The following is a 10696-nucleotide window of genomic DNA, read 5'->3' as shown; positions in this document are numbered from 1 at the left end:
AGAGACAGAGACAGAGAGAGACAGAGAAAGAGAATGACAGAGGGAGAGACAGAGAATGACAGAGGGAGAGACAGAGACAGAGAATGACAGAGGGAGAGACAGAGACAGAGAGAGACAGAGACAGAGAATGACAGAGGGAGAGACAGAGAGAAAGAGAGACAGGGACAGAGACAGAGTGACAGAGGGAGAGACAGAGAGAAAGAGAGAGACAGAGAATGACAGAGGGAGAGACAAAGAGAGACAGAAAAAAATGAGAGAGACAGAGACAGAGAGAGAGAGACAGAGACAGAGAGAGTGAGAGAGTTTTCAGTGTTTGTATGAAAACATTTTATTTCTCCTTCAGTCTTCTATGATCACTTAGCTGGAGTCACAGCTCTTGCAATTTCCTTCTCTAAGCACTTTGAAGATACTATTTGCTGCATTGTGACTTTTATTGTTACCATAAAGAAGTCAGCAACGGCCTAAATACAGCTCCTTTATAGAGCACCTTTCTTCTCTGAATGTACCAATTACTTCTATTTCACTTTAGCCTCTCACAGCCTTCCTACCCTGTGTTCAAACATGGACTCCTTAACCACTTCCTTTTGAGATCTGTTGTGGCTTATACCGGTGTGTTTGTTTGTTTGTTTGTTTGTTTGTTTGTTTGTTTTGGTTGGGGCCTTGCCGAGCAGGCTTTGTCTCAGGCGTTGTCCTCCTGCCTCTGTCTGCTGCTGTGATTGCAGATATGGGCCATGGGCCACCACGCCCACTGTACCAGTTCTAAAATTCCTCAATGAAAGTAAAATCAGGAAACCTAGCTCTTAATCAAACAAGCCCTCTTAAAACATTTGCTAGTCTCCCTGGAAAGGTTATCCCAAAATGTGTCCTATCCGTCCTCGGTAAACATTGTCTAAGCTCCTTTGCTACTGAATTGTACGAGTCGCCTCCTCTTGGTCTGTAGATTTTTACTTTCTTTACCAAGCCCAAGGTCTCCATGCCTCAAAAACACACCGCACTGCCTGTCTTTGGGTCGGTCATTTCTCTGACAGACCCAGGGAAATATGACCTTAAAAGGATGGTAACTGTAGAAGTCGGTTTCAAGAGTTCATACTATACAAAGATGATTGAACAAACAGAAGAGGGGAAAGAGACAAAAAAATATGCTCATAGAAGAACTCCAAGTGATGTATGGAGGTATTCTTCCCTCCGGGAAATGGAGATCAATCTGAGTGTGAACTCCTACCAGAGAGCAGAGTGTGTGGAGAGTAAGAACCTGGCAATGAATGACCCCGACCCCCTGGTCAAGCTCAACATCTCCAGAGATGGGTCACAGACACAACATATACCCTGTAGTATGATGGGATCAATAGTATACATCTCCAAAGTTCAATGCAGATGTGAAAAAAGTCAAAGTTATGAGGGGGGAGAGATGGTTCAGTGGTAAAAAGCATTGACTGCTCTCCCAGAGGTCCTGAGTTCAATTCCCAGCAACCACATGGTGGCTCACATGGTGCCCTCTTCTGGTGTGTCTGAAGACAGCTACAGTGTACTCGTGTATATATAAAACAAATAAAAACATTTTTAAAAAAAATCAAAGTTATGAGACAAAAAAAATCTAGTCAGCATTTCTTAAAACTCTCAATGTCTTTAAAAAAAAAATCATGGTAAGACTGGGAGAGACCTAAGAGAGAAAGCTGTGGTGACTAAAAATCTATGGCCTTTGGGATGGGATCCAAGGACAGGAGCAGTGGAGGAAGCTGGCAGTTAAATCCACACAAAATCCCGTGTTCCTTAATATCATCATCGTGATGGTGGTTTTCCACTTAGGGCAAAAGCACCCTGGATATACTGAATGTTGACACCAGGGAGACTGGGTACTGAGTAGGTGAACCTCTATACTTTTGGTCCAAAATAAAAGGTTATTTTTAAAAGACAGAACCCAGAAGAGTCTAAACCAAACGCTCTCGAATGTTCGTAAGGGTAGCATTCCCAATTGCTGATGGACAAAAACAGCTAACGGTTACCCACCAATGGGTAATGAACGAACAGGTCATACAAGGGATGCATACAGTGATGCACGTTACGTTATGGGCCACACGCAGCAGCATTGTGCTAAGAAGGCAGAAGCACAGGTACATCATAAAGGGTTCCCTTCAGATGAATATGGAGAAGCGATCGGTCTAGAGTCTAGTAGACTGATGGTCGCCAGGCCCTGGGACGAGATGGAAAACAGGCTGTCCCCACTTAGCAGGAACAGTCTATATCCTTCCAGGTAATGAAATGTTTTGGAAGTAGACAGACATGGGGGTTGTGCAATATTATAATAACACTAAAGACCAACAAATTGTTCACTTTCCAGTGATTAATGTATGTTATCTGAATTTCACCTCACTCTGAGGGAAAAAATAGAACCTACATGCTAGCCCTGACTAGTGTCTTGGCCAAGAGATAGAACGAGAAGAATTAGCTGCTGACTCTTAGATGGATCTGCCCTCTAGACACACGTGTCTCTGGAAGCTAGTCTGCAAACCTAGGTTTGTCAAAAGCTGTCATGGTGGAAAGGTGGGTCAAACACCTGGAGGACTTGCTTTTAGGCACTCTGCCTAGAAAGAGCGCTGACTTACACAGGAAGACTTTGCCCCGAGTTCCACATAGTCTTCTACTGTTCTTCCAAAGCTAGTGGTCTCCACACTCAACTCAACAAGGGAGACCCTCCCTTACATATGTACATATTCACTGAGTCCTCGGGGCTTTGCATGATGTCTGGCAAGTGGGACGGCCTTTGATAAAAAATTTGTGAATTTTGTAAAGCACAGGTTATTATCATGGTACAGGTAGTGGTGAAAGATTCTGCTTTACTTTGTTTAATAATGTGTAGTGTTGGAGACAAAGTCTGAACTTTATTATATTTAGAACTGTTTTAAATTAACTAAAATGGAAGGTGCGTATATACTTAGTGATATACTGGTGTGCTATTGTTCATTAACACACACACACTATCCCACACCCACACCACACACACACTACCTCCTACCTACACTACACACACATGCATCACCCCCTACAAATACCACACACACACATACCACATACACACACACCACCCCCTACACACACTACCCCTCCCAGCACATACACACACACACTACCCTCCACCCCCCACCCACACACCACACACACACACTACCCCCATCTATACTACACACACATACACACACACTAACCCCCACCCACACTACACACACAAACACACTACCCCCACCCACACACCACACACATACACACACACACCACCCCCTACACATACCACACACACACTATCCCTCCCACCACACACACACACACATTACCCCCACCCACACACCACACACATACACACACACACACACACCACCCCCTACATATACCACACACACTATCACTCCCACCACACACACACACACACACACACACTACCTCCCACCCACACCACACACACACATACACACCCACTACCTCCCACCCACACCACACACACACATACACACCACCCCCTACCCATAACACACACACACACACACACACACACACACACACACACACACACACTTGCCTTGCAGCATAAAAGCTCTCAGTTTGCCTATGGACCTCAATCCCCATCCCTAATGCTTGAGTAATATTTGTAGCTTGCCCATTTACAGAGATGCTATGACAATTCGAGAGAGATGTTCGTTAAGAGCCTAGCATTTGCATAACACAAAATACGATCCCTGATACATGTGAGGCCTGCCCTGAGAGGCTCTGTTCTAGGTGATTGGCAGGGAATGGGGTGAAAGATGTGCCAGTGTGTAACCCAACTTGATCTTAAGAGTCACCAGCCACTGGGATGAACAGAGAGAGGTGAACAGAGCCAGGCCTGGCCCAAACCATGAGGCTCCCTCAGGGGGTTGACGAGGACAAAGCTCTGGGGTTGCCTCTCTTCTCTGAGTCCCAAGCTGTCACTTGAGGTCAATTGTAGGAGACTTATTCGACACTGGACAGTTTCCAATCCACCCCACCTGGCGTGGATGGCTGTCTTGCCTCCTGGTGTTATCTCAGAAGAAAGGCCTTTGTTTCGTCTTCCAAAAAAGCAAAACACCAGCCTCTTCAGACCCTGAAGATCGGAAAGAAAAAACAGCGGAGACACAAGAGTGTTTTTAAGTCACCCCCTTGCCAATATTTCAAAACTGTGTTTTCTTCTTTCAAACCCAACCAGAAACCCTGCTCGTCCGGTGCCGTGCATTCAAAAAAAAAAAAAAAGAAAAAAGAAAAAAAAAAAGAAAAGAAAGAAAGAAAAAAGAAAAAAATGCAAAGCTTCTCACTTTCCGCCTTTGCATCTTGCTTTTATCGGGACAAAATTCGAAATGAACTTCCCTAATTCCAAACAGCGCTGCAGCCTAGGGTTCCATTAATGCATCCTTTTCCCCTAGGCTGTGCAAGGTCCTCGTTTGCAGTCAGTTCATTTTGCACTGATGTATATTTCATTGCCCAAGGCTTAATTTTGATTTATTGTCCATCCATAAATTAGAAAAATATGCTGTGGAATTCCATCCCGCCGCAAAGCTGTACCTGATGTCGGGGGACTGGGTGATATTTAAGATGTCAGAAATACATATTGGATTAGTGCGCTTTGTTTCCCCACAACAGCAGGTGCTTAATCACAGCTGATGGCTGGAGTTAAATGCATTAGGACAGCAACAGCCCAAGAAGATGGAGTTTTTCTAAGCCATACAAACTCCAGGATAAATAACTCAAAACTAATTGTGTGTCCACGTCGTAGATACGTTTTTATTTACTTAATACATTAAACAATGAAGATAGCCTCTGGCTCTCAACTCCGTTGTTTAAAAGCCAGGACAAATACTTTATGCTGGCGAAATGTCGCCTGTTTAAACATAATTACCATTTCCCTTACCGGCCCTCCGGCGGCTTTATATAAGATATTTCTTAAAGCAGGAAAGAAATCTCTCAGCTATTCAGAGGTAGAGGATTTCCAGGCTTGCTTTCGGTTGTAGTTTCTGAATGTAATTAGAATAATTTTTTTCCCCGAGTAAATGCCCATCCTGTTTAAACCAGGCATGGCGTGTCTGTCAGCTGGGCCTTTCTGCTGCCCTTTCTTTGTAAAGTAGCCATTCCCTTTGCCGTCCTGTTTATATTAATTAGAGTTCCATGTATATAGAAAAAAATGATCAGGCTTGGTGTGGAACAATTTAACTGGCGGCTGGAGAGAAGACGCTTAGGAGAGCAAACATTTTCAAGGTGCAACCGGTGACCTGTAACAAGCCTGGGAGATTCATGGCGAGAACCGTGTATTTTGACACAACACTGATTTGATTAAAAAAGAAAGTAATGGATTCAAACAGTCGCTATGAGGATGTAGCCAGACTTCCGAGCTTTCTGCAATTCACTTTGCAGACCACGGATGTTTGTTGCTGTTGAAAAAGAGGGGATTCACACACAAAAAAGGAATGATTTGAACCAGGGGTCCCTCGTCCTTCTTCTGATGTCTGTGAAGGGGTCAGGATCAAACCAAGTCAAATCAAACGCTTAGGACATTTCGAGAATGGGTTTAGACTAAAATTTAAACTTGGGTGTTTTTAAAGGAATTATTTCACAGTCGCACTCAAATGGATCATTTGTGAAGAGGAAAACGGGGTTGTCTGCATTTTGGGAAGAACTAAAATTTGTATGAGAGAGTGGAAGCACTTATTCTGCTTCGTGAGGATAAGTAGTCCCTCAAGGAGCTCCAACATCCCTAGATGCAAGGCGGCATCGAAAGTAATTCTTCAAAATGAAAACCTTTAATCTTTAAAAAAAAAAACAAAAAAAACAAAAAAAACAAAAAAAAAAAAAAAACGCCCTAAACCTGTCCTGTCTCCCTCCCAACTTTATATCCCCGATTATAATTATTTATTTGTTTAAATTTTTTTAACTCACTGAGTCTCATTAGCTGTGCCACATGTAGGTGAATGTGGGGTCACCCACTGGGGCATGCGCCACACTGCTAAAAGAAGGAAAGTGGCTCTCCTCTCGGGAACCACCCACAGTTCTGTCACTAGAGGTGGGGCCCCGGGAGCGCCCTGCCCCCACCTATGCTGGAGGTTTGGGCTGGCTTGATCTTGAGTAGCTCCTGTGTAGATAAACAGAGCATAGGTGAGCTCATGAGTGCCGCAGCCATGTCCTGTCCAGAGGACAGCATTTCACACACAGGACCCCTCCCCACACTCTGCCGTTTACACCCTTCCTCCCCACCCTTCTTCAATGTCCCCCAGGGAGCTCTTCAGAGGAGGTTGACATCTACGGCTGAGCAATCACAGTTCCTCAAGTACTTGAACAAGTCTCTTACGAGAACCACTGCCCACTGCCCACTGCCCACTGCCCACTGCCCACTGCAATAAGAAGTTTCTCGGACCAAGGTTGGGAGGGGCACAACTGTGAGATATAAACAAAAATACTTAAGAGTTAACAACAGTTAGAAGGGCAACATCAAGTGTCCTTGCTGTCAATAAGGGCTCTCATTTCCAAAGGTACGGGGTTCAACCATATTTGCACAACCAGACGTAAGTCCCCTCCAGCAGAGCATGATTCAGTTGTAATCAGGAGAGCAGTTGGTTTTTCCAGTCTTGTCACCGTTGTACCAGTAGGCCATCTTGTCCGGTAGGCTGGTACTGGAGCATGCCCTGGCCAGTGCTGGGCAAGACCACTGAAGTCTTTCTCTTCCTGCGTAGGCTAAGAGTTAGCCAGCAGGTGGAGTTTCCGGGCCGCTTCTAAACTGATTTCTTTGTGTTCTGCAGCTGAAGTATGTGGTGTCTTCAGTAAAAGGGTCTTACCCTCTCGTTATGGTTGCCAACCAGGAGCAATGGTGATAGCCTAAACTATTGGATGCCTCTTGGCTTTCTTGACAAGTATCTTGGAGGAAGGAAACACAGCATCTTGTCTGCAACTGAACTCCAAATAGATCAAGGACCTCGACCTAGGACCTGATGCTCTGAAACTGTTAGAGGAAAAGGAAGGGCCTTCACTTCAAGTTATGCAGGCACACGGAAGGGATTTCTACATCGGAACCCAGTAGCTCAGGGAATGATACTAACAGAAGACAAGTGAAATGTCATGAAACCCAAATGCTTCTGTACGGCAAAGGGAGTAGGCAATTGTGAGAAATAGAATCAGAAAATCTTTGCCAGCTATGTATCGAACGGAGAGCTAGTGTCTAGACATGCAAAGAACTGGAAACGCTAAACACCAAGAAAATGAACCACCCAATTGAAACTGAGCTGTGTAGCTGAACAGAATGTTCTCAATGGAAGCGATGCAAATGGCTAGGGGATACTTTCAAAGGCATCTAACATCCTTAGCTCTCCAGGGAAGGGCAGATGAAAATTACACTAAGATCTCATCTCACCCCAGTCAAAGAGACCACCATATAGAATTCTATACACTGGTTGGGAATATTAACAACTAAACAGGTTGAAAGGAAGTTCAAAGTCATCCCAGCTACATAACAAGTTCGATACCATCCTGGGCTATATGAAAATGGGGTAGTGGGGGAGGGGGAGAGGGGAGGATGAATATGAGAGTATGGGTAAGACATGATTATGGCAGCAGTGTCAGTTATAAGTTAAAACGCAGTCTATTACATGATCCCATTAATCTAAGAATATAAGGAAGCAAAATGGAAGACATTCATCCTTTGTATGTGCATACATTCCAGAGGGATAAACGTCTATCATGAAATTGTGGCCACGGGGCAGGGTGGAGGGGAAGGGAGGCAGACGGGGCAGGAGGCGCAGGAAGCTGAAGGGTCACCACCTGAACTGCAAGTACAAGGAGAGATCAGAGACTGCGCACTGGGAAGGGCACCAGGCTTTGAAAGATCAAAGCCTACCCTTGTGACTTACTTCCTGCAGCAAGGCCACGTGACCCAAACTTCCCCCAAACACCACCTGCAGCAGCTGGGGACGGACTGGGCCTATTTTGAAGCAGATAAGATTCTGACCGTAGATGAGAAACTCCATATCTGCCACAGCGGGTTTCAGGCTCATTGTCTGCATATCCACACACAAAGAGGAATCCCACTCGTCGTGGGAGAACGTGAGGACCGTGATCATTGTGTGACTTTCCCGGGGAAGACGTGAAGAAGGGTCTCTTCATCGCAGATACAACAGTGCTGACAAAGAAAGTGACCTTACCCTAGCCCAGTTGGGCGAGCCTGTGAGCTTGTTGTTACTATGGGAGCAAAAACTGTATCATTAAAGTCTCACCTCCAGTTAACCCTCTACTTCCTGCATTCGGCAGCATCTCCCATGACCTTATGCACCTAGGCAGTTAAACTGAGAGGTGGGTAGGATCTCAGGTGAGGATTTGATGCGTCCGTCCACTCCTCTTTCTGCAGGGAATATTGGCAGCCCTAATATCACAACTGCAGACCTAGCTGTTAGCAGTTTCTATTTCACTTCCTTGACGGTACGGCCAATCGTCACCACAGCAACCTCTACTCCAGAGGAAATAGCTACATGGTGGGGATGACTCCAAGGCATTTTCTGTAAGCAAGTCTGAGAATGAAAACCATTCCATGTAACCAAGACAGAAGAGTGGCTTGGAGGAAAACTTGAAGGGTTTTGCTTGATTCTCTCATATTGTAAGGCTGTCGTCGGCGTCGTCTTCATCGTCATCATCATCATTATCACCGCCACCACCATCATCACCATCATCACCACCACTCTGCATTATTATTGTTGTTGTTGTTGTTATTATTATTATTATTATTATTATTGTCATTACTACTACTACTCTGGAGTTTTACTATTTTGAATCCTAGAATAACTAAGTAATACATGCTAGGAAGGAATCCAAAGACTGAGGAGAATTTCCCATCATGCATGCTGTAGTCAGGCTCAGAAAATGCAGTGCATGGTAATATCTAATTCTGATGCGTAGACAAGAGGGGAGAACCATCAGTCGGTCATCACCGTTCCAAGAAGGGATGTTGCAGATGAAGTGAATTTGCAGAGAAGTTGGGGAGAGAGCTTTGCTGGGTCTTCAGAGTTCAAGAGGGATCCTCTGGCTGGGAAGCTTGTGACCCCTGGTCCGTGTTAGCATGTGGCAACGCCAACCCAGAGGCTACCTTGTCAGCCTGAGACTGGATGGGACATATTTTGAAGCAGAGAAAATCCATTAAGATTTGTTTAGGACTGTGAGCCCAAGAAAATACAAATGCTTGAAAGAGCTTGTTTGCAGGAATGGTTGGTTACTCAAATTGGAAAAGATAAGAACTAGGACCTGCATGGAAACAAGGAAGGGGAGGAAAAAGAAGGGGATAGGCAAAAACTGAACAGAAGCCGGTGCAGTTAGAGCCTCACAATTATTGGTGGCACCACCTTCAGCTGTGTCTGTGAGGAAGCTCCCTGGGGCAGCTGTGGGACACAAATGCGAGGCAATACTACTGCCAATATGGCTGACTCTCAAGGTTGGGTGGGGAGCTGAGGTAGCTCTGAGGGCATGTAGACTGTTAATATGGACACATCCACATGCCTCAGACCCATGGGACTTGCCAAAGCCTTCCTCTAGTCCAAGTAGGAGTTCAAAGGATTGACTAGCAGGTGCAAAAACTTGCAACTGTAGCTGCCTCCTCCCAGAGAGAGTGCCCTCCCACCAAGTCTTGGTTTCTGGCACTGGAAGTAACAAAGCACCAGAAGTAATAAAAGCTCTGAGGTTCGCAGCTGCCATTGCACCAGTGAGCACATGTCACTGACCCCTGCTTTTCTGTGTACCTGTCTGTGTGTCTGTCCTTTTGCATTCCCTTGTAGCCTCAGTCAGGTTTCCAGGATGGAGCTATGCTAGATGAGGGTTGGAGGTCTGACATCATCCTGTTTCTATGGCTCTATGTGCCATCTTGCTGAAAGGTGTAATTTCATAATAAGTGGTACTGTGGTCCATAGTAGTATTTCTTTTGCCATGGTAATAAGTCATCGGGAATTGGAACATTCTGGGTTTTGTGACCAATCTTTTCCTTGGTGTGGACAGCAGGAATAAGCACACGATGCAGCAGTTAGAAGAAAACATCTGGGACCGCCATCTCCCCCTGACTTGTATTCTTGAGGAGCAGCTGGTCAGGGGACAGGGATAGCAACCCAAGCCGTTTAGAACCGAGAAGACTGGGTCATGTGACAAATTGTGATGTTAGCTTTCAGGAAGAACCTTGGACTTTGGACAAAATCAGAGCCAGGCACAATGGTGCACACTTAAACTCCCAGTGCTGGGGTCTCAGAGAGAGCAGATCCCTGTTGCCCATTGGCCAGCCGTCCTAGCCTAGTCAGTAAGTTCCAGGTCACTGAGTGACCCTGTCTCAGAAAGCAATGTGGGTGACTCTCAAGGAACAATACTTTAGACTGACCTTGCTGTCTACTTGTGCACATGAGGGGACATGCTCTCTCTCTCTCTCTCTCTCTCTCTCTCTCTCTCTCTCTCTCTCTCTGTGTGTGTGTGTGTGTGTGTGTGTGTGTGTGTGTGTGTGTGTAGGGTCCTCTCTACTCTCTCCTCTAGCACCATCACACACCATACTATTTTCTAGCACAGGTGAAGCTCAAACTTGGGATGGGAGTCAGCAAATAAAACTGCTCTAAACCAGGGTCTACACCAGGGATGGGGCTGGGCCAGCAGCTCAGGGACCTGTTGGTCCTCACACTTCTCCCTGGACAAA

The sequence above is a fragment of the Rattus norvegicus genome, chromosome 2, assembly GCF_036323735.1.
Source record: "Rattus norvegicus strain BN/NHsdMcwi chromosome 2, GRCr8, whole genome shotgun sequence".
Lineage (NCBI taxonomy): Eukaryota > Metazoa > Chordata > Mammalia > Rodentia > Muridae > Rattus > Rattus norvegicus.
The sequence above is the reverse complement of the archived record's forward strand: the minus strand, read 5'-3'. Positions refer to the sequence as shown.